General features: G+C 43.1%; 1 protein-coding gene across 1 annotated transcript in view; it reads left to right on the top strand.

Annotated features, from left to right (window-relative positions):
- Positions 1–5,386: 5,386 nt before the first annotated feature.
- LOC126184988 (uncharacterized) overlaps positions 5,387–26,057 on the top strand; it is a 253,943-nt gene continuing 233,272 nt past the window's right edge. Inside the window, exon 1 of the mRNA XM_049927697.1 lies at positions 5,387–5,571. The gene's annotated coding sequence lies outside the window, so the exon portion shown is untranslated. The remainder of the gene's footprint in view (positions 5,572–26,057) is intronic.

Raw genomic sequence — 26,057 nt, 5'->3', positions numbered from 1 at the left:
GTGGAAACGCTAACTTGCATGTAAGGGTAGAGGTGGAGGGATACACATATAAGTTATTAATGTCTGTGGAAACCCAGCTTATCACTATGGCTCTGTGAATCGAAAACACACAGCAGTTTACTAACTTTGTGCGCTAGCATCGATCGTATTATGCAATCTTAGCAATAACTGATATATTTAGTAGTATAATGTATCAGACAAAATGTAAAGGGAAACTGAAATAGATATTTATTACAAACATTGCTGTTCTTATGCACAGTACTAATTTCATATACTGTATTCCTGGAGAATGTGATAGGAAGCATTACATTTTCTAAGTGTCCTGCCAATAAAATGCAGCCTTTGGTTAGCCTTCCCAACAACATTTTCTGTGTGTTCTTTCCAATTTAAGTTGTTCGTAATTGTAATACCTAGGTATTTAGTTAAATTTACGGCTTTTAGATTAGACTGATTTATCGTGTAACCGAAGTTTAACGAGTTCCTTTTAGCACTCATGTAGATGACCCCACACTTTTCGTTATTTAGGTTCAACTGCCACTTTTCGCACCATTCAGATATCTTTTCTAAATCGTTTTGCAGCTTGTTTTCATCTTCTGATGACTTTATTAGTCGATAAACGACAGCGCCATCTGCAAACAACCGAAGATGGCTGCTCAGATTGTCACCAAAATCGTTTATATAGATAAGGAACAACAAAGGGCCTATAACACTACCTTGGGGAACGCCTGAAATTACTTGTGTTATTCGGTGACATTCCGACAATTACTATGAACTGTGACCTCTCTGACAGGAAATCGAAAATCCAGTCACGTAATTGAGACGATATTCCATAAGCACACAATTTCACTACAAGCCGCTTGTGCAGTACAGTGTCAAAAACCTTCCGGAAATCCAGGAATACGGAATCGATCTGAAATCCCTTGTCAATAGCACTCAGCACTTCGCGTGAATAAAGAGCTAGTTGTGTTTCACGGGAATGATGTTTTCTAAATCCATGTTGGCTGTGTGTCAATAGACCGTTTCCTTCTATGTAATTCATAATGTTTGAACACAATATATGTTCTGAAATCCTGCTGCATATTGACTTTAATGATATGGGCTTGTAATTTAGTGGATTACTTCTACTACGTTTCTTGAATATTGGTGTGACCTGTGCAACTTTCCAGTCTTTGGGTACGGATCTTTCGTCGAGCGAACGGTTGTATATGATTGTTAAGTGTGGAGCTAATACATCAGCATACTCGGAAAGGAACCTAATTGGTATACAGTCTGGACCAGAAGACGCTTTTATTAAGTGATTTGAGTTGCTTCACTACTCTGAAAGTATTTACTTCTACGTTACTCATGTTGGCACCTGTTCTCGATTCGCATTCTGGAATATTTACTTCGTCTTCTTTTGTGAAGGCATTTCGGAAGGCTGTGTTTAGTAACTCTGCTTTGGCAGCACTGTCTTCGATAGTATCTCCATTGTTCTCGTACAGATATGGCATTAGTATGTGAAGTAATAGAGCATGGATAACTTAGAATTTCTTATCTGGATCAACATTTAAAACTAAAAGCATTGTACTCACCAAAGCAGCATCTCCTTGCCTTGGGAAGAGAACTTCAAAATAATTAGTAGGAATGGTATTGAAAATACATTCGTCATTCCTTCTTGTTGGCAAATAAATCTATCACTCTTGAGTTGACATTTACAATTTTGCACACAACTGAACTTTCACAGGGTAGCTTTCATAAGGCACTGAGTCGCTTTTCTTGCATAGTGTTTCATAGAAACGTTTTAATTTTCTTGAGCAGTGAAAAGCAATGTCCAGAATGGCAACGTTATTAGAAATTTTAAAGCTTTAACAGTCTCTTCAAAAGTATCATGTAGCTCATCTTTTAGAATCTGCAAAAGAAATGGAACTGTGCAAGAAACTGCTCTCATCTCAGTCCTGACATAGGAGACATGAACCTCTCTCTTCAACTTTCTTTTCTTCAAAAGTGAATATGTGTCGTAATCAGAAGCGAATTGTCTGGCAAATTTGTTATGTATTTGTCAAACTGATTTATATCAATTAAGTTGGTTGCAATAAGGTCTCCAGTGAAGTGAAAATGTAATTTTATTTTAGAACAGATGGCATTGCATGCTTCTAAAGCATCTCTTTTTTATAAATATCAACAATCTGTGGTTTCTTGGCAGGCGTTGTTTCCTCATTTTCAAAACTAATATAGTAAATGCTGGGGACAACGTCATCTCTGACGTTTTGCATTACCATTTCAAAGTACTGGATGTCTCGCTATGCTTTAGTCATTCCAGTTACCTTCATATGGAATTGATTAAAAAGTAGCCCATTTGCCTCGCCACTCATAACGTTCGTGCTGTCATAATTCTGAGATATTACTTTTGCTCCATTATCGCCAATTAAGGGCTCAGTTTCTTTCAGAATATTCTGCAACATAGCATGGGCTTCTTACTTTATGTATTAACAAGGTCATAATCTTCCAGTGGGTTTTCCATCAGTAGTATATCGCAAAAAAGTAAACAGTTGAAATTCGCAAGATACATATGTGATTTCACCAGCGATTATTGCAACATAATCTGCACATTTTATTTCTTTACGAACTTCGTCATGGTACACTTCCAACATGCACTGAAGTAGTTCATTCTGAACGGTCATAGAAATAACTTTTTAACACTGATGTTTGACTGAAATATGTTTGGAGTTCTTTATCCAATTCTGCACTAAACTGAATTAGCTCACAAAAACCTCCTGTATTTTGATAAGTATCAGATTCATCGTGGCCCCTGGTAGCCAGTTCAAAGCACCACAGAGCTAAATACAATTTACAATTAAATGCAATGTGTATCACTTCTATTCTACTTGTTTATTGTGGCTGTTAATGTTTGCCTATACTGGGAAACCAATTTCTGCTGAATGTTGGTTATGCTTGGAAATGAAGGACTCAGAACGTTATTCAAGTGTCACTTTGATGTTTCATGTAGTTCCGTTTTAGACCATTTATGACAAATATCAGTTATTCTGGAATTACTTCAATAAACATTTCCCTGAAAAAACACGCAAGGTAAACAGAATATACACTCCTGGAAATGGAAAAAAGAACACATTGACACCGGTGTGTCAGACCTACCATACTTGCTCCGGACACTGCGAGAGGGCTGTACAAGCAATGATCACACGCACGGCACAGCGGACACACCAGGAACCGCGGTGTTGGCCGTCGAATGGCGCTAGCTGTGCAGCATTTGTGCACCGCCGCCGTCAGTGTCAGCCAGTTTGCCGTGGCATACGGAGCTCCATCGCAGTCTTTAACACTGGTAGCATGCCGCGACAGCGTGGACGTGAACCGTATGTGCAGTTGACGGACTTTGAGTGAGGGCGTATAGTGGGCATGCGGGAGGCCGGGTGGACGTACCGCCGAATTGCTCAACACGTGGGGCGTGAGGCCTCCTCAGTACATCGATGTTGTCGCCAGTGGTCGGCGGAAGGTGCACGTGCCCGTCGACCTGGGACCGGACCGCAGCGACGCACGGATGCACGCCAAGACCGTAGGATCCTACGCAGTGCCGTAGGGGACCGCACCGCCACTTCCCAGCAAATTAGGGACACTGGTGCTCCTGGGGTATCGGCGAGGACCATTCGCAACCGTCTCCATGAAGCTGGGCTACGGTCCCGCACACCATTAGGCCGTCTTCCGCTCACGCCCCAACATCGTGCAGCCCGCCTCCAGTGGTGTAGCGACAGGCGTGAATGGAGGGACGAATGGAGACGTGTCGTCTTCAGCGATGAGAGTCGCTTCTGCCTTGGTGCCAATGATGGTCGTATGCGTGTTTGGCGCCATGCAGGTGAGCGCCACAATCAGGACTGCATACGACCGAGGCACACAGGGCCAACACCCGGCATCATGGTGTGGGGAGCGATCTCCTACACTGGCCGTACACCACTGGTGATCGTCGAGGGGACACTGAATAGTGCACGGTACATCCAAACCGTCATCGAACCCATCGTTCTACCATTCCTAGACCGGCAAGGGAACTTGCTGTTCCAACAGGACAATGCACGTCCGCATGTATCCCGTGCCACCCAACGTACTCTAGAAGGTGTAAGTCAACTACCCTGGCCAGCAAGATCTCCGGATCTGTCCCCCATTGAGCATGTTTGGGACTGGATGAAGCGTCGTCTCACGCGGTCTGCACGTCCAGCACGAACGCTGGTCCAACTGAGGCGCCAGGTGGAAATGGCATGGCAAGCCGTTCCACAGGACTGCATCCAGCATCTCTACGATCGTCTCCATGGGAGAATAGCAGCCTGCATTGCTGCGAAAGGTGGATATACTAGTGCCGACATTGTGCATGCTCTGTTGCCTGTGTCTATGTGCCAGTGGTTCTGTCAGTGTGATCATGTGATGTATCTGACCCCAGGAATGTGTCAATAAAGTTTCCCCTTCCTGGGACAATGAATTCACGGTGTTCTTATTTCAATTTCCATGAGTGTAGCATCGTTATCTTCACAGTCACAAAATCATTTGTTTTTTTTCTTTGGTAAATTTCTGGATTTATTTTGTTTGTTCCTACAGATTCAGATGTGGCCTAGCTTGCGTTTTTATTTTTTTTTTCAATTAGTCTCCTGCTGGAAAAAGAAATTTCTAATAGTGCGCTTTCTTTGTTCATATTTATATTTTCTCAGTCAGATCAATTTTCACTTAAAGAAAACACACTGTACACAGCTATGTTGTCAAATATACAAATACAAAAATAATGCCTCTCATGTGATTCAGAATCTAACAGCATAATTATCTTCGAAACCATGTACTTTATTTTTAATAACATTTAAGTGTATTGTTTCTGTATTCGATTAAATTAAACATTAATTTGCGTTTCGAATTGTACTAGCATTAACTTGCATCAAGATTCTAACATTGCATAAATTGAATTTTCAGCCCCGAATGTATTCTACTATTGTCGCTAGGTGGCAGAATCGTGCACCGCAGGCTCTGTATTGTACTGCTATCTAACGAAGGGAACGGAAAGCTCTGAGTCAGAGCAAGCTTGGCGCAACTGACACCTTAGAAACTGACACATTAGCTTCTCACACAGCGCTTGCGAGCATAGACAGTGTCAATCTGAAGTTGGCTCCACGCTTCAGAAAACTACCGGGTGGAGCCCGCGCATGCAGCTTGACGCGCCTCTTCAAATCACAGACCACATTCTCGGAAACAGTGTTTTATACGCAATTTGTATCGGTTTCTGTTTCTTTCGTTTTCATGTAAGTGGGGCCATGCCGCAGCATTACTACCATACAAACCGCCCCTGTCGCACAGCCAGTCTGTGCCGAGACTTTTCTTTGAGAGACCTCGGGATTTTTGATTCTTTGGATAATGATAATCTCGCTAAGCTGCCTTTTGTCGTGATATCTGTGCAGATGTTGACTTTGCTGTAGTTAGTGTATTTACTATGTAGTATTTACTTAATTGAGGAGCAGCAACAGCAGAAGTAGAAGCTGAAGTTGAGTTTACGGTAGTGAAGGGAAGTGATCCTATTCTGTTCGTGATGATAGATCGTAAAATAAGGTGAGCCGTTAGCATCGTGTAGTATTAGTTTCTGTTACAGTGTAATTATTCAATTATATTGAAGATTATTTGATTTTAACACACTGTTGTTGCCAGAGTTTAGAAACTGGGAACCTGGATGACAGATTTGATTCGCTGATAATTGTATGCATGTGAAAATCTTTTGCAGTATGCCCTTTAGTGCAGTCTGATATCAAAGTACACATTCGCGTCGCGTGTCAATCGCTAGCACTTGCTTGTATGGGAGAACTCATTCTAAAGCTTGATATGGACTGCTGTGCTCAGACGATGTTTCGGGCAATGTATGTAATCCATAGGTGTGAGGGGTGTCTACTGTCATTATTCTGTAATTAAATTTTAACTGATCTATTACTGTATATTTGCAACTTGTGTAACTATCACTGTATTATTTTGACCGGAGAGCGATGGGCTCTTTTTATCGATAAAAATACAGGAATCACTGTTGTATAGTTATATTTCTAAATTGGCATGAATTGATTGTTAGTATATCTAGAACGACAAGTCCCAACAGCTTGAGTGCTGAGCATAAAGATAAACATATTTGGATATGGACGAAAGTTGTCACCGTTCAGCCCAGAGCTACTTACGATCATCTAGTTATTTCATTTCACCAGAATTATATATAATCCAGGTACGGGTGTATGTGACAGATCCATGGATTTTATTAAAATATATAGCTAGGGTGCGGTCAAGTGTTTTGTTTGTTCTGTTGATTGGCTGTCAGACGTTGGAATGCTGCATTTTGGAGTGTAATGCAGCGCCTCTCCCCTGCCTCTCAGTCTCTCTGATCTATTGCATATAAATCTGACGAATGGATTTTCAGACAAAATAGCCAGTGTTTAGTAACGCCTGGAGCACCTCCGCACAAGAGTTGTGTTGCAACTGGTTTAAGCATGTGGGGCTCAACCTTAGTCATTGTTTCATTCCTTAACTATTTGTGGAAGTTGAATGGATCCTCACAATAAAAACAAACCTGAGGTCATGGAAAGTGCCATACATAAGTATTAAGCATAGTATTGTTGCCAAAGCTCGCTGCGGTGCAGTGGTACCCAACCTTTTAGCTTACCTGGACCACACTGGAGGAAGACGAACATTTTTGGACTGCACATAATATACATAACACCAACAGTAGCCACTGAGCAAAAGAAAAAAAGGGGGGGTTGGGGCGGAATGGGATTGGGATAAATTAATGAGAGAAGAAGGAATAGCATCGTGTTGCGGGAGTTTCAAATTGAAAATATTAAATTTATCACTGGTAGTGACATAGGTGCTCACTTCTCGAACCACACTGATTTTAGCTGCATGTGAGCTGCGGGAGTGATGCCCCCCTACTGTGGGGGTGAAGGGAATAGAACGGATAGAGCCAGCATCTGATTGTAAGTATTTATGAAAGTGAAACTGCCGTGTTTTCTGAGTAGATACAAACGGTTGTCAAATTATGCCGTAAATATCAATTTGAATGTATTTGAACAAACCGTGGCCGTAGTCAGATAAGTTAACAAAACAGATTCTATAACAAATAAAAAAAGCTTATCGTAAATCATATACAGCTGAAATGATAATGTAAAGTTATGCGAGAGGTGTCATTACTAAAAGTTGCGATTCCCCATCTGTGCTCTGATGTGTGATGTCATTGAGATGGCGGACTACCCTGTCTCTCAAGCGTATACAACATGGCAACCATGATGGCACTCATTTCACCAGCGAACAATCACAGATAACACGTGAAACAGTTAGCTCCAGCAATAAAATGAAACTAACGGGACAGCTGTGGGAAGTAGGGAGTTTTGGGCAGGGACTAGCTAAAGATACCACAATAACACCTTTCTGAAATGAATATTAACCCAACAATTAAGTACACAGGATTTTCAATGTTCAGCACAACCAAAAAAATGCAAAAACGAAAATCTCGGCATCGTTAATTTCATTTAATGTACATAGCTCAAACGAAGCCCTCTGTACCAAGAACCCACACATAACTTGAAAATCTGGTACCGCAAACTTCACTTGACTTGTCTAACCCATACGAAACACACGATACCATGAACCCATACATAACTCCGAAGCCTTATAGTGCAATTTTTGCTTGACATACATGGCAGCCCCTAGTACCAAGATCCAACACACTCAAATTGTCAATGTTGGCTTCACTGATACAAAGTCAAATGATCCCATTTTAACATTACCTACACTGCAGTTCAGTTTGTCTAGGCAACCATAATTAAATAAAAGTAGTTATAAAATGTTGATATTTGATGTCCCAATGTAACTAATACACTGAACTAAGAAGTGCATGAACAAAATGAAGGACATTACTATAAGCTAGGAATAACCATTTAAAATGAAAAAGGAAAAGCTAAAATGACTCTCTGAACAATTTTAATCATTTGGATTTTAAATGGAGGCACCACCCTTCATAGTTTATTGTAGGGCCTATGTACTTTTCACCATTCTTGCCAATGTCAGCAGTAATCTTGGATATGTCAAAAACATTCTATAATCTCACCATGAATCAGGAATATTCATGGTAACACAATGAAAATTAATAGCTTAAAATACAGGTGTAAACGGAATACATATGTAAGCTCTGTGGAGATAGAATAGGTGGTCAGCCATGGTCTTGATGAAGGAACCATCCCAGCATTTGTTTGAAGTGATTTAGTTAAACCCAAATCAGGATGGCCAGACAGTGTGAGCTCGATCCTCTCGAGAATGAGGTCAGTGTCCTAACAACTGCACTGCCTCAATCAGTTATAAAATATGCTTTGACTTACACACAATTTGCTCCAGGTAACTTATATTATGAAAAATAGTTGTGCTCTTCATTGCTGCACAATCTGACAACCACTGATGACTTCTGAGACATGAAGATACTCCTATGTCCCTTACACTAACTCCAGTTTCTTTTTTAAACTTAGCGTCAGTGCCACAAACATTCAGCTATGCTCCACGTTTGTCTTGTCCTTCTCTCTGTCCACCTGAAAAACAGGGCAGTTTATCATAAAATTTTATTCCCTGACAGTAAACACTTTGTAGGGTTTTTGTTTGTTTTTACGTGGATAATGTAAGTCCAAACTGGCCATTGTTCCAAGATTGTGTATAGAACTATTAATGATTGCCTGGTATGCACATCAGAGTGATTGATGTACTGACATGGTGTAGTAAGGATACCCAGATTGTAATAGTTACTTACAATTAGACTGACTGCTACTATTTGTTATTCTTATGGCCCTTTTCTGCAGTTTAAAAACTGTATCTATGTTTTGTGCCTTCAGTCCCGAGAAAAGACTCTCATAGTAAGAAATGAGTGTACATCACAAGCAGACATTGGCTGATACAAACTGATGACAGAATCCTGAGAGCAAAACATGCTGTAGACATTTCTTTTGCCATCATCTTTGTGTGTTCATTCTATGGTGATTGACAATAAATATTCGCCCCTGAACACTGTGATTCTTACATAATCTATCAGTTTGTCATCTACATTTAATGTGACAGTTGTTTTACCTCTTTATTCCCAACTGTAAACACCATTGAGTTTCATTTGCTTTCTCTGTCATCAGTGACTATGATGTTGGTGTCATCATCAAAGAAAACTTTCTCTCTGTAGCTGATACTGTCTCTAAAGTCACTGTTATATAACATGAACAGAATTTGACCCAATACACTATGTCAATGTTCCTTGCCCATCACTTGATTTACTAAAAACTGCTCATCCGCATATGTGTGTGTGGATTCTCTCTGCTTTTTGCACCCTGTTTTTGGGTAAGACTGAATCCTCTTGTTCGCTATTCCTCATACAACTAGTATTTCTAGCGTGGTTAGTAGTTCTTTATAGTAAACGGTGTCGAAAGCCTTGGACAAGTCAAAGAATATGCCGGTTATGCAGACATCCCCCTCAAGACCATCAAGTACTACTTTTGTAAACTCTGCAGTGGCCGATATTGTACTTATCCCTCTTTGGAAACCAAACTGTGGTTTGTTAAAAAGATAATATTTATTAATGCAATTCATTAGTCTATCTCTTGTTAATGATTCAGGTATTTTTTGGGAATATGGACAATAGTGAAACTGGCTTGCAGTTTTCAATACTTTCCACTTTACTTTTCATTAGTAAGGGCACAACTAGTGCATACTGTAGTTACTCTGGTAAACTACCTGGACTGAAGGACTCATTGTTTCTTAATGGGGCTTGCATGTATCTATAGAACCTTTTAGAACAGACAATCCTGTTGGATGAACATCTGCAACTGAGCATTATACCACTTCAGTTGTAAATTTCTTTTATTATCACAACCGGTTTTGGGCTTTCATATGCCCATCCTCAGGTGTTGCAACTGTGCTGTCGCACCCGAGCACCGTGGTGGACGTGTACTAGGCGCGATTTGCTAGGTACAACTGAAGCGGTATTTTCAACCTCTACTACTTTAGAAAAGAGACTGGAACCTCATCTATGGCTGCTGACTTATTATTTTTTAATTTCTGTATTATCGTCCTGCCTTCAAACTCTGTTGTGGCAATCATCATCATCATACTTGATGTGTAAGTCATTGTGGATGCTACATATGTCTTAGGAAAATTTTGCCACAACTTCTCTGCAGCACTAGAGAAATAGTCATTTACGAAATTTGCCAGTTCTTGGGGATTTTCTATTATTCTATTTCATTATTACACTTGGCAACTTTTCCCACTTTCTTCTTTTATGTGATCCTGCATTACTCTGCTTTTATTTTCTGCATTATATATTATTTGACCATTGAATGATTTTATGCAGCAAGAAGTACCCTCCTGTAAATTTTTTTTATACCTGTAAAGAACCGTTAAATTTTAGGTGCCTACGAAGAGCTTCTAATACCCAAAGTTATCCATTTATTTTCCTCAGCTGCTGTTGTAGAAGTGGCTACTTTTGGAAATCATCCCTCAAATATTAATCTAAACAATGTGTAGAATCTAGAGAACTTAGTATCTACATTGTTTTGTATATGTACTTCATCCTGGGTTTCTTTTTCCTGGAAAAAGTATATCTTTTGTGTTCTGAGAAGATCCTTTTGTAGGCATGCAGTTTTGTGGCTTTTACCAAGCCTATCTTTAGCTTTATTATATACCAGTAATGATCAGAAAGGCAAAGATCTCATATAAATACTTTACAGTTTTCTCTGTGTGTAACTGTAAGTACATGGTCTAAGACTGATGCTGACTTTTTGGTACTATAGTAGCTGTGTTTACCATTTATGGCACACCAAAAGCGCTTAGAATGCTGATAAAGTTAGTCACCTATTTTTAATTTCACCCTCAACACTTGTATTAATATTCATGTCTCCACATTTTATTATGCAAGTTTTGGGTGTTGAGACTGTTTTCAGGGTGTCAGTTAATTTTTTTTAACGAAAGTGTGTATGCCATCACTAGGTGAGTAGCACACACAAGCCCCCCCCCCTCCCCCCCCCCCCCCACACACACAAATAAATAAATAAATAAATAACTTTTTATAGATGTCTAGCTTTGTTAATTCAATGGTTGCCAATTCAAAATGTTTACACCAATTGTGATCATGTCATCTCCAGCTTTAAAATATGTTCCATCTCTGATATAAATACATGGTCCCACCATTTGTAAGGTGTTACAGTAGAAACTTGCACATTCATATAACATTAGCACTATATACTGCAATTCATAATCTGTACGCCAGTGCTCTTAGAGTGTACCACTGGTCTGTTCAAAGACTGAAATTCAACTTCAAACTGGTATACCTTACTTTTAATGGACTGCACATTCCGATGAATAACGGATAACTCTGAGCAAATTTAAATGGTGTGTGATGCATTCTATCTTCTGTGCACATGATTGAGAAATCTCTAAACTGGTTGAGGTGCTTTTAAAGGAGGGGAGCCTGATGCCTTGGTTTACTCTAAAAAGGCCTGTTTCTCCTGCCTATGACAACAGGCAATTGATCATGTGTCTCCACACTCACCTGGTATACTTTCACTTATTAACTGCATCAACTTTTCTCTCACAGTCTTGTTGAGGTGCAGACCATGTCCAAAGTAACCCTTCCTCCAAATACATCTCACTGGCACCCGTTCATTTTGCACCTAGTCAGCATCAACCCGTGCCATCTCTAGCTCCACTTCAATACAGCGCTGTCGAGATGAGGCTGAGCATGGTGTCTGAACTGCTTAACTTTGCTCACATTGGTGTCACCAGTTAGGGAAGCTACATTAGTCAGGTCACCTATGTTGTATGTCCTGTCCATATCCAATATGTTGCTTGCCACACTTTCTGTCACTACTGGATCCCCCTCTGTAAAATCCTTACACAAAGGCCCTAAGTCCCCAGTTACCTGATGTAGACCATCACTTGGCTTGAAAATGCTGGTAACGTGATACTCATCCTGTAACTTCACCTGTAATTGAGAGCCTACATTTCTGACATGACTGCTGCCTCACAGCAGCGCCCTCTTTTTCCTAATATTTGTGCTCTTCCTGTCCTTCCTACTCATGAGCAGAGTCCATGCAAATTTCTTACTCCTACACCATCTTGAGGCTCCACTCCCCTAAACTCTGGTAACTGGAACCTGTTGGTAGTAGACACAACAAAGCTGTCAGACTGTGTCCTCCTCCTGCTAGCCTTCCTACCAACTGCCAGTTCCCAACCATTTGCCTCATATCTGCCTTCCTTCATCCTCACTAGCTCTTCTACCTTTTGTCTGAAGGGCACAAATCTTCCTTTTCTGCTCCTCTATTATCCTATTCTTGCTGCATATTTGGCAATTCCAGGTGAGGGCCTCAGTGACCTCCCTAGAGTTCTTCCCACAACATTTCCACCCAGTGAAAGCACTTGCTACAGCTTCCACAGTGCATCCTACTAGTTACTTCCTACAACTCCCACAGTTTCCACTCATGGTCAAGTAAAGTACAGCAAAGAAAAAAACTAAAGTATGTGAAACTAAAAGAATTTTATAAGATGTATTACATTTATTTCACTACACAAAAAAATTACCTCTGATACTTTCATTAGTTCACTACTAGTGCAAGTTCAGTTCTGTCAGAAGTATATAAGCAAAAATGTGCGACAGAAGTCACACAGAAACAGACATTCAAAGTTCCAGATAGTTCCTAAATGTAAATCTTCACTTATGTGACAAGAAAAAACAGTAGTACGGCTAATCAGTGCCAGAGGGGTTCTACTATGAAAAGAAATGGCACTCCAGACCATCACTCCTGGCTGTCGAACTGTGTGGCAGGCAAGAGTGCGGTTAGTATGCCACCTCTGTCCGGGGTGCCTCCAGATATGTCCTTGGCCCGGAATCTCATTGACTGAAGTAGAATTGTTTTCAGCGATGAGTCCCACTTTGATCTGAGCCACGATGACCAGCAGAGGTGTTTGGAGACGCTGCAGACAGTGGGGAGATACGAGCTGAACTGTCACTTGCCATGTGGCCTGAGAACCAGGAGTAACTGTCAGAGGTGCCATTTGCTATCATAGTAAGATCCCTTTATTTGTGATCTGCAGCACCCTTACAGCAGAGTGGTACGTCAATGATATTCTATGCCATATTTTGTTGCCCTTCATGGCAAGCCATGAAGAGCTCATCACTCTTTTATGGGTTCATGTTGGGCTACCATGGGCCCCAGCCTTTGCAGCATTTTTTACTGAAGTTGGGGCTGTCAACCATATTTTTCGATATGGTAACTGTGCTTATAATAGACCATGCAACTCCATATTAAATGGTGTTTATTGTGCTACCCTTCCAACAATACATGAACTGCCTCTACTTCTGATACTTGTTGGACGGCGTGTTTATGCTGTATGCGCTGTCCACCATACAGGGACTAGTTGCGAGTGGAATAGTGCACAGATAGACTGGGATACGGGGTTACATTGGGTGGAGTGGGTGAGCGGAGAAAGGTAGTGGTGAGAACAAAGGAGGGAGGGTTGTGGAAGGTTGGCTCGAAGAGTGGATTAAGAAGGGGCAGCAGAATAGAGGAAGGGGCGAAAACTGTGGAGGCCTCACACTTTTCATTATTTAAGAGTCAGTTGCCACATTTCGCACTACACAGATATAATGCCTAAGTTGTTTTGCAGTTGGTTTTGACCTTCTGATGACTTCACTAGATACTAAACGACAGCATCATCTGAAAACAATCTGAGGTCTGCTCAGATTGCCCCCTAACTGTTTCATACAGATTAGGAATAACATGTTTAGTAACGTTGCTATAGTGACACTATCTTTGGTAACATTACCTTTGCTATCTTGCGGCAAGACAGTCTTATATCTGGAAATCTGTACATATGTTCAGAATCTCTTTGGGTTTTCTGCCAGATTTCAAGACAGAGTTTCGTTGTGAAAGCTATTAAAAGCATCTCGCATTGAAGTTCTCACTAAATTTCAAGATTCTGTAAAACATCAGTAGTCTTATAGATTATGCATTCTTTTAAATCCGGCATGTTCTTTTTGTTGCTTCTGCAACAGTTTTCTGATGTGTTTTGTGTGCCATGGGGGATCAGTTCCGTCTCTTACTAATTTATTTAGTATAAATTTGCTTATACATTTCTTTGAATCTAATCAACATCTGGTCTTAAGGTACATAGTTTGGAAGGAGTGAAAACTGTCTTAGGAAAGCATCAAGCTAATTTTTAATCTCATTTTTTAAATACATATGGTGGTGGAAATATTTATTGCGTCACCGCTTACAGTTAACAGTTTTTTTAGCATCATTGAATAACTGAGCTAAATTTCCCTGATTTCTCTTGATTTCTGTCAGAAATGAATATACACAATAATTTTTGTCAATTTGTTTTTATTCTTAATTTTTTTTCTATAAAAGTGTTTTTTTCTATAATTTAACACACTCTTGAAAAATGAGTGTAAGTGGATATGCCAGCTATTCTGTTTACTATTCTGAAATACGACTACTAATATTCAAAGAAACACTGCATATTAATGTTGTAACATAACACTGATGGAATTTAATGTTTGTATTGGATCATATGAACACACAGTTGCATTTCATACTTGTTGCTCCACCATGCGCCTTAGTCACCTCTTGGCATCATGAAGGCATTGAAAGTAATAACTTTTTAATGTACCCCTCACTCAGTTCATGAAACCACACATGCACAAGGTCCTCGAACAGCTCCCGTTTATTCCGTGTCTTCTTTTTGGTGATAGCATTTCCCATAACCTTCCAGCAGTTCTCAATAGGATTGAGATCAGGGCTGTTTCCAGGCCACTCTAATACTCTAACCCCATTTTGTCGAAGAAAAGATTTTACCTGAAATGACCCCCTGCGGGTCTGGGGGTTAGAATAGGCCCGAGGTATTCCTGCCTGTCATACGAGGCGACTAAAAGGAGTTTCACACGTTTCGGCCTTTGTGTGATGGTCCCCTGTCGTGTTTGACCTCCATTCTTCAAAATTTTCCTGAAGAGCGAGCCAATTAGGGAAGGGCGCCTTACAAGGTGCATTGTGTCCATCGTGCATTGAGATCTTTAGCCCACTTCCTCGTCATAACATTGCAGTCCTGCCCATTCTCCATCTCTTGGGTGAGGACATCTTTCTGGGTGCATTTTGCACCATGCACTATGCAGTGTAGATTTCTGCGTAGACGATGACCATGGACTTCTTTGCACCTGATAGCCAGTCCGTTGTGGTGGGGCCACCATGTACCCTGTTGGCTGCAGCCCCCTGACCGAATTGCTCTGCTGATGCCTGCGCCGTTAACTCCTCATGTATGTCAAGGGGTAGATGCCCATCCCCCAGGGGCATTGGGACTCCCGACAATGGCCTTCCTGCCAGGTGGCCTTTGCTGGGGCTTGGTGGCGCCCGTGGGGAGGGCCCCTGGTCGGAGTGGGTGGCATCAGGGCGGATGACACGCAATGAAGCATAGTCCATCATCTCTTGTGGGTGGTTGAACACCAGCAGTCTCTCAACGATCATGGGCTCAATTCAGTGCACAGAAGTATGACCCCAAATTATTCCCCTCCCTGGCCACACAATGGAAGGAACGTCAGGCTAAGTATGGCAGCGGATATTATTCGCTCTGGTATCTTGTATGTTCGAGAGCTGATGGAGAATGTTTCATGATGATGAAACCATTTAGAGTACAAGTTCGGGGAAGTGGAGGGTTTGTCCAAAATGAGATCTAGGTCAGTCTTGATCAAAACGGCATCCTCTGCCCCGTCATGAGAGTTACTCGCTTGTGACAAGCTGCGGGATGTTTCTGTAACCATCACGCCCCATAAGAGTTTAAATATGGTCCAGGGTATCATATTTCACAGAGACCTTCTTTTGCAGTCCGACGATGAGCTGCACACCAATTTAGAGCGGCAAGGTGTACATATTGTCCGACGTGTCCACTGAGGTCTGAAGGATAATCATGATGCCACCGGTGCCTTCATCTTGGCCTTTGAGGGCGATACATTGCCCGAGAAGGTCAAGGTTATTGTCTACCACTGTGATGTAAAGCCCTGTATCCCTCTCCCTGATGGGGTGGTTTAAGTGCTGGAAGTTTAGCCATGTCTTCCTGCTGTACTTCCAGCATCACATGTTGAGATTGCCAACGTCCATCACATCCTAATACTCCCAAGTGCCCCGCCTCCCATCTGTGTCAACTGTGGAGAGCGCCATTTGCCTTGCTCACCTGACTGCAGGATTCTCCAGAAAGGGAGGAAAATCATGGAGTACAAGACCCTGGACAGACTGACCTACACTGAGGCTAAGAGGAAATTTGAACGCCTGCATTCTGTGCATATGACATTGTCTTATGCCATTACTACAACAGTTCTGGCACCATCAACTGCTCCAACCCAGGTCACCTCTCAGAGCCAGAAGACTACACCTGCTCCCTTGATGGTGGAGGGGGGCATTTCCCTCCCTGTTGCTCCTGCATCACATACTTCGGGAGCAACACCCCCCAACCATCGAGGATGTCTGTCCCCACTTCTAAACCAGAGAAGCGTAAGTCTTCTTTGGCTTCTCTCGCTAGGAAGGGGTCCCTTGAGTGACTCCCTTCCCAGGTTTCTTCTAGTGGGAAAGACGACACCCGCCAGTGGCTGAAGAGCCCAAAAGCAGCCTGTCGTAGGGCTTCACGCTCATCCTCAGTCCTGAAGACTGAGTCAGTGAAGTCCGCCCAGTCAGGGAAAACCAGGGGACAGCAAGAGAAATCCAAAAAGGTCCCCAAGATCAAGGAGATTGCGGTGGCACCCACACCACTGCTACCTACAAGCTCTGCGGCTGAGGATGGGGTGGAGATTTTGGCGTCTGTTGATGACCTAGATCTCGCCAGACCTTGAGACACCCTGGAGATAGACTGCTCAGGCAATAAATCTGTGGCAGCAGGTGACTCTGAGGCATAAGCTGCCTCATTGAATGTTCAATGCCTTCCCAGTCTCACGATGTCATCCTCCAGTGGAATTGCTGCGGTTTTTTCCACCGCTTGGCTGAGCAATGGCAACTGGTAAGCTTTACACCTGCTATCTGCATTGCCCTCCAGGAAACGTGGTTCCCAGCCATGCGAACCCCTGCCCTCCACGGCTATAAGGGATATTACAGGAACCGTAGCAACTATTATAGAGTATCAGGTGGAGTTTGCGTTTATTTCCTAAAATCAAACTTTACTGAACATGTGCCTCTTCAAACCCCTCTTGAAGCTGTGACTGTCAGAATAAGGACTATGCAGGAAATAACTGTCTGCAATGTGTATATTCCTCCAGATGGTGCAGTATCCCTGAATGTATTAGCTGCACTGATTGGTCAACTCCCTAAACCTTTCCTACTTCTGGGTGATTTTAATGCCCATAACCGCTTGTGGAGCGGTACCATGCATACTGGCCGAGGCAGAGATGTTGAAACTTTACTGTCTAAACTTTCGACCTGTGCCTCTTAAATACTGGGGTCACCACACATTTCGGTGTGGCTCATGGTAGTTACTCGGTCATTGATTTACCAGTCCGCCGCTCGTGGTCTCGCGGTAGCGTTCTCGCTTCCCGAGCACGGAGTCCTGGGTTCGATTCTCGGCGGGGTCAGGGATTTTCACCTGCCTCGAGATGACTGGGTGTTTGTGTTGTCCTCATCATTTCATCATCATCCAGGAAAGTGGCGAAATTGGACTGAGCAAAGATTGGGTAATTGTACGGGCGCTGATAACCACGCAGTTGAGCGCCCCACAAACCAAACATCATCATCTCATTGATTTATCAATTTGCAGCCCAGGACTTCTCCCATCTATCCACTGGAGAGCACATGACAACCTGTGTGGTAGTGACCACTTCTCCATCTTCCTGTCACTGACCCAGCGTCAGGCACACGGATGCCTGCCCAGATGGGCTTTGAACCTCTGCTGTCACTGCTGAATCTCCCCCACACGGTAACATCGATGTGATGTTTGAGCAGGTGACTAGTACAATTGTTTCTGCGGCAGAAAACGCGATCCATCGCTCTTTAGGGTGCCCAAGGCGTAAGGCACTCCCTTGGTGGCCGCTGAAGCAATTAAGGAACGTCGGCGAGCTCTGCAGCGGCATAAGCGGCACCCTTCCCAGGAGCACCTCATAGCCTTTAAAATGGCTCCGTGCCCGTATTCGCTACCTTATCAAACAATGGAAGGAGGAGTGTTGGGAGAGATAAATCTCCACCATTGGGTGCCACATGTCACCTTCCCAAGTCTGGGTAAAGATCAAATCACTTTTCGGGCACTAGGCCCCAACAGCTATCCATGGTGTTACCATAAATGGCGAGCTATGTAGCGACACAAATGTGATTCCCAGGCCAGTTTGGCGGGCCATTTTGCCGGGGCCTCTGTGTTGAATTACCACCCAGCCTTTCGCACCGTCAAACAGCGACTAGAAGGAAAAGTCCTTTCTTTCACTACACGCCACAGTGAATCCTACAACGTCCCATTTACAGAGTGGGAGCTCCTTAGTGCCCTTGCACATTGCCCCGACACAGCTCCTGGGCCTGATTGCATCCACAGCCAGATGATTAAACATCTCTCATCTGACAACAAGCGACATCTTCTCGTCATCTTCAACCGGCTCTGGTGCGATGGCATCTTTCCATCGCAATGGTGGGAGGGCACCATCATTCCAGTGCTCAAACCCGGTAAAAATGTGCTTGATGTGGATAGCTATCGGCCCATCAGCCTCACAAACGTTCTTTGTAAGCTGCTGGAACGTATGGTATGTCGGCAGTTGAGTTGGGTCCTGGAGTCACGTGGCTTGCTGGCTTCTCCTTTTTATTCTCATGGTCAGCCAGCCATGGTAATCTGTTTCGTCATTATAATCTCTGCCTGTTTCTAGCGTTTGTGGTTTTCTTCTCCCCTTTTGTCCATTTGAGTGTTTGTTGCCCTTTCGTCATTCTTGTGGTTTTTCCTTTCTCTCCATTTTGTGTTATCAGTCTCGCTTGTTTTATTCTCACCCTTGTGGCATTGTTTTATTCGGAACAAGGGATGACCTAGCGGTTTGGTCCCTTTCCCCACTTTTAAACGAACCAAAATGATATATTGACACATAAGCGGCATGGATTTAGAAAATATTTTTCTCGTGAAACACAAGTAGCTCCTTATTCAAATGAAATAATGGGGCTAGTCGTAGGGGATCACAAGTTGATTCCATGTTTTTAGATTTCCAGAAGGCTTATGGCCATGGAATTTTGTCCCAGCTGTGTGATTGAATTCGTGTTTTCCAGTCACATTCTGTAGTAACACATGGGAAGTCTAGTGAAAAAGAAGTTATATCTGGGACTCCCTAAGCAAGCCTTATAAGCTTTCTGCTGTGTTTAAGGTATAAAAATGATTTAGGAGACAATCTGAGTAGCTCTGTTAGATTGTTTGCAGAAGATGCTGTTGTTTACCATCCAATCAATGAATTGAAAAACGATTTAGATCACATTCTGTATTGTGAGAAAAGTACTAATTGACATGGAACAATAAAAAGTATGAGGTCCTCCGTTGGATTACTAAAAAATGCCTATTACATTTGTCATACGAATAAATCACACAAATTTAAGTCGATTCAACTAAAAATGTAGGGATTACAGTTATGAACAACTTCAGTTGTGGCATTCACACAGAAAATGTTGTGGCGAAAGCGACTAAAGACTGTGTGTCATTGATAGAACATTTAGATGATGCCACAAATATTGTATTGTACTGTATGGAACAGGGGACCAAGAAACGACGAAGAGGCGTCGTCACCGCCATAACCCAGAGTGTTTCACAGCCCCACAACAGGCTACAGCAGTCCATTCACCCCACTGCCGCCCCACACCGAACCCAGTGTTATTGTGCAGTTCGACCCCCAGTGGAACCCCCCCCTCCACTCCCCCTGGGAACGCCTTACATGAGACGAGTGTAACCCCAATGTTTGCGTGGTAGAGTAATGATGGTGTACGCATTCGTGGATGCAGTGTTTGTGCAGCAATCGCCGACATAATGTAACTGAGACGGAATAAGGGGAACCAGCCCACATTCACAGAGGCAGATGGAAATTCGTGTTGGGGACCGGCACGCCTTCCCGTTTGGAAAGCAGTGCGTTAGATCTCTAGGAAGAGATTTTTCTGTCATTGGCTGTAACTTTACATAGAGCACTGGGCGGGCTTGCGACAAATATAATAAAGAGACTGCTTACACTAAAGTTGTCCATCCGTTTCTGGAGTATTGTAGTGCAGTATTGGATTTTTATCCGACAGGATTGACTGAGTACATCGAAAAAGTGCAAAGAAGGGCAGCTCGTTTTGTATTATGACGAAATACTGGAGAGTGTTACATATATGATAAGCAGGTTGGGGGTGGTAATCATTAAAACAAAGGTGTTTTTCGTTGCAGTGAGATCATTTCACAAAATTATAATCACAGACTTTCTCCTCCAAAAGAGAGATCACGGAACTCACACAGAGCGATTTAGGGGTTCATTTTTCCCACGCGCTATTGGAGAGTGAAATTGTAGAGAAATAGTTTGCCGAACACTTGGGTGTGAATTGCAGAGTGACTTTGAAAGAGTGGTGGAAAAGTGGTTAAGTCACAGAACTAGCATTTGGAAGGTTGGTTCAGATTTCTGTCCCACCATCCAGATTTAGATTTTCATGTTCCCCCTAAATCATATGAAGTAAATACCATGAATGTTCCTTTTGAAAGATCTCTAGTGGTTTCCTACCAGAGACAGACACTGAGATCTGTTTCTAATGATCTTGTCGTTGAAGAGGACACACTAGAGATTTGACCACGCGATTCGCTGTGCGCCCACCGGTCCCCGTGACTGGTAGCAGCAATTGAGCCGCTTTTGACCCTTTCACGTGTGGCAATCTTTTGGAAATTGGAAATTTGTGGTAAGTTCCAGTGGGACCAAACTGCTGAGGTCATCAGTCCCTAGGCTTACACACTACTTAATGTAACTTACACTAACTTACGCCAAGGACCACACGCACACGCTCGAACGCCCGATGGAGGACTCGAACCTCTGACAGGGAGGGGGGAGGGGGGGGGGAAGTCGCGAGAACAGTGGCAAGGCGCCTCAGACCACTCGGCTACCCAGCGCAGCTATGGTGATCTAGCAGCGCTGCTGCCGAAGACAAGGGTAGACAGTTGCCGCCCCGCATGGTCGTGCTGCATTTGTTGTTTGTTAGCACTTTGTTATTGTTGAATCACTTGTGGTTTTTTGCGTCGTTTTAAAGCATTTTGTACCGACTTTTGATTACTGAAGTAGAACATCGTCCTGTAATTTGGTGTTTAGGAAATAAGGTTTACAGCAATAAGATCGAAAAAGGTAATGCATCGGAAGAGATGTGTAAAAAAATTTGTTCCTGACTTCGAAAATAAAACTTTATTGGAGAAAAACAAATGTGGTCTGTATTATTTTATTAGCTGTTTAAGTACAATATATTTTATACCGTATTTTATTCATTTGCTTACTTTAGTTTGTTAAATTCGCCCTCAACAGAGCACATAACTCATTTTAACATCACAGACATTATGAAGTAATTAAGGAATTTTGCAGTGTTTCCTCTCAGTTCCTTATAAACTGTAAAGGAAAGGAAAGAGAGAGAGAGAGAGAGAGAGAGAGAGAGAGAGAGAGAGTGTGTGTGTGTGTGTGTGTGTGTGTGTGTGTGTGTGTGTGTGTGTGTAGGGGGGAGGGGCGGATGAATCAGTACTTTCGTTGATGACGGTGGCGTCTGTATTTTCTTTTAAATTTTAAATAACTAAGCGAGAAACTACACTTGTCAGAGTCGATCCCACTGCGCGGTTCAATCGTGTGCCCAGCGATTCAACCACGCGGCTCAAACACGGAGGCTCACAACTATGGGTGCGTGTTGAACGCAGGGCCCAATGCTGTTGCAGTACTTCTCCCTTTTCTGTGCTGCGATTTTACTTTATAACTATATCGTTTCGCATTATTCTCGAAGACAGATTCCTAGCTGAAAACATAGCTCAGTCATAGGACATAGATTATGGATTCTCCCACTTCGTTCCTTTATTTTACTCCACATATATCGTAACCTTATGTTTTGTCTCTGCACCTGGGTTTGACCTCCAGCTTTTCAAATTTTTTTTAGAATTGCAGGCTGTGTAAGAAAGATCGCCCAGTACACAACATGTAGCCATTCCAAGTATCAGCTGGGCCCGTGAAGTACCTCACTTGTGGTAGCACCCTCAACTTGCTGGAATCACATTGTTGATACCCGAACTGTCACTTCCCCCTGAATGCCGAGGAATAGTTGCCTGTCCATTTGGGGGTACTGAGACGGCCGTCAATCAAGGTGGCCTTTGCTCTGGCTAGGTGGCATCTGTAGGGGAGAGTCTTTGTTTGGAGAAGTGACATCATCGCATATATCTGGCGTCACGAAAAGACTAAAGCTATCACCTGGTGACCATGAGACTGACTGCAACTCAGTGCAGATTGTCACGACCTTAGGAACTACCCTCTTTCGTCATGCCATGGGAGGAAACAAAACCAAGGGACTGCAGCCATTTCCTTCCTTCAATTATTGGTTTGCATCTGGACAGATGGAGGGTCCTTCTCTTTACTAAGTCAGTCTTCTTTGTGGAAAATATTTAAAACTTATTTGGCAAATTCTCTTCACTTAATAAATTACAAAGTGATTCCCTCTTAATTAAGGCACTGAGTGAGGTGGTGCTGTGGTTAGCACACAGGACTCGCATTTGGGAGGATGACAGCTTAAATGCCCATCGAGCCATCCAGATTTAGGTTTTACTTGAGGGCTTCGTCTCTAATGACCACACTGGCAAGGGGTCATTACCCTCTAATCTTGCTTCTATCCTTACTTCCTTCTTAATTAAGACTGCAGATCCTACCCAGTCCTGGGTGTTGTGCTCTTGTAAACAACTTGGTGATGTACCTGTTACCGTATCACACTACAGGACCCTAAACACGGTACAAGGATTAATTTTTCACTAGTACCTAAGGCTGCAGACGGTTGAAGAACTGTGTGAATACTTCGAGAAGCGATGGATCCACTTTGCATGTCATGTACATCAGTGCCCATCAGAGAAAAAGATTGACATCACAGTGTTCAATCTCGCTTTTGAGAGGGACTTGCTTTCAGAAAAGGTCAAAATCATGGTTTACTTCTTTGATAAGCTGTATTTGACACCCACAGTGCGGTGCTTTATAAACCAGTGCTTCAGGCATATGTGTTCCTGGTGTATCTACGACCCAGTATGTGGAGACTGGTCAGCCACTTCAAGAAAATTCACCATGTGCACTGTAACCTGTCTGTCAATTGCTGGAATGATCATCCCCGTGATCCCTGAAATGTACTGCCCCAATTAAGGAATGCAAAATACAGGAACTGGAGGTCTCTGATCAGCTCTCACATTTTGAATCTCAGAAAAAATAAGATTGTTTATACCCCGTATCCATGATACTAACTTTCGCCACTACTGTGGCCAGGTCATTGGCAGTATTTTGGATATTTACTTCTTTGACATTGACCTTTAGTAGTTGCATGGAGGCGATATGACCTCTCCTCTCATGGTGCCTGCAGCACCATCCTTGGGACCACTGTTGTGCACAGAGATGAAGAAGCAGCACCCTCCTCCAGCAACTGCCGTGAACAGGCTTCCTTTTTAGGAAACCTATCCTGGGAAATCTGCAGACCAAACACCTGACACAGCTGTTGGATGAAGTAGCCATTGGCTGTGGGTCCCAGGGCTGTCGGCTTCTCCTCTCCTCCTACAACTGCAGTGGTTTGGCCCTCGCAAGTTTCCAGACCTCCAAAAGTGGTGGAAAAAGAGGAAGAAGAAATCTTGGGAGAAGGTTACTATGGTTAAAGTTACTACTACACATTGAAACGTTGTTGTGTCCTAAAGAGTCGCGTGGGGGCACTGTTTTCCCCACTTAAAGCCACCCAGCCAATCCCGCAGGTCTCTTGCAGGCACCTGCCAATCACGGTTTAGTTAGGTCCCCTCTACTGCTCCTAAGGCGAGGATGTTAATGCAGTTGCACTAAGTAAGTCTGTATTTGGTATCGACATTGTTCATCTGAAAGCTAAACATAACTGTTCTGCCAAATAAGGCTTGCAACATTATTGTTATGCATCATTTAGCCCTGCCCCTCATGCTCCCTGGAGTAGGGACTGCTTGGTCAACAGTTTTTTGGTGTTTTCGCTCTCTTTCTAACCCTTGTGAGCCTACTGACGTTGCTGTTCTCAGGGCTGGTACCAAGCTGGCTTTATCCGCTAATACGTGCGTGTTGGTTACAAAGTTCTATGGTGGCAACCTACCACAGCGTCTAGACGACGTATGAGGTTACATGTAAATCTCTTGACGAGTAACTAGTGTCCTGGGATCGCGTCTGTGGGCGTCTGCATTTTCGCAAGGTTATCCCCTTACAGTTTACTTCATGTAACAATCTCTCTCCTAATTTTGTCTGCCCTCAGCATCGTCTCTGCTTCCGCACCTTGGAGCGCCTGTGCTTCTTTCTCACAGCTTCAAGATAAAAATACAGTAGCAAGGAATAATCAATATATTACAACAGGCCATAATACAGTAACACTTGCTTCATGATCAGAACTAGAAGGCCTGGCAAACAAATGATCCCAATAGAGTAATCCAAATGAAGTCCAGTAGTAGGTACAAGATAGTTGTAGCATAGAATACAAGAACATGGTCATTACAGTGCAGCTAGTGAAATGAAGCATCGAGCTTGGGTTGCAACTAAAGTAAGCCATGGTAGTTCACATGGGTGCCAGTTGGCATGCTGTTAGCATTGATGCATGTATCTGTTGCAGACTCGCTACAGGGAAGCAGGTGCTGTTACTGGTACCCAATTCCGGAATGGATGTCATGGGCTAGTGGAAGAGCCTGGATAATGTAGCGTGGTGAGGTGGAGGGAGAAATGGTACAATGCTGTTTGCATGACTAAATGTCAACCATGTGTACTGGAACTGGCAGCCACCCAGGCGGTGGTAGCCACTGCTGGAGGAGTCGCCGCCAGAGATGGAGACACCTAGCAATGCAATAATCTGTGGGTGTTACCGCACTTGTGTCCTTGGAAGTGCCAGATTCCCCTATGGCATTGGACTCTGAACCAGTGTTCGTTTATGTTGTTCCACTGGTGACACAGTCCCTGCCCCCTCTCCCCCTTTCCTCCTACTTGGAGATTTCAGTGTGCAGCGCCTCCTACAGTGAAGTACCACATTGTCTTTTAGCGGGCTTCCGATTGACCAGCTTCTTTCCAATCATGATCTGTCTCTCCTGAACAACGGTACTCCTACCCACTTCAGTGCTGACCATAGCACCTTTTGGGATATCAACTATGACCAGTTCCCTCAATATCTTAGCTCGCTACAAGGCTCAGTACATGATGATCTTTGTGACAGTGATCACGTTCCTGCGATCCTCTCACTTCTGTGTCACTGCCTGATGAACCAACTTTGAAGAGCCAACTGGATATTTCTGCTGTCACCTCTGTCCCCAATCTTTCTCTTGTGGTAGATGCCTCCAATGTGACCACCAACGCCTTTGGCTCTGCTATTCTCTTTTCAACAGCCTCTCTGCTGCCAATCAGTGCTGTGGTGGACCAGAGACATTGCAGCAGCTTATCAGTGTCATTGAAGTGCCTTGCAACATCTCAAGTGACATCCTTCACAGACTACCCTCACCACTATTCAGTCACTCCATGCTAAGGCTCACTATCTAATTAAATACACTAAGAAGGAATGCTGGGAATCTCCTCCTGGAATGTATGCCATAAGTACTGTATCCACTGGGTCACCAAAGGTCAGCAGTAGCAGGTCTCCTTCGTGGTATTTCTGCCAGTGCATCGGTTTCTTCTTTCTGAACACTTTGCGACATACTTTATCATTGGTACGCCCTTACCTTCAGACGCATAAAAGACAAGTTAAAGACATCTCCTTATCCTTAACCCTCGTCAGGCTGTATTAGATTAGATTAGATTAATACTAGTTCCATGGATCATGAATACGATATTTTGTAATGATGTGGAACGAGTC

Source organism: Schistocerca cancellata, chromosome 4 (assembly GCF_023864275.1).
Source record: "Schistocerca cancellata isolate TAMUIC-IGC-003103 chromosome 4, iqSchCanc2.1, whole genome shotgun sequence".
In the NCBI taxonomy this organism is placed as follows: Eukaryota; Metazoa; Arthropoda; class Insecta; order Orthoptera; family Acrididae; genus Schistocerca; species Schistocerca cancellata.
The sequence above is the reverse complement of the archived record's forward strand: the minus strand, read 5'-3'. Positions and strand labels throughout refer to the sequence as shown.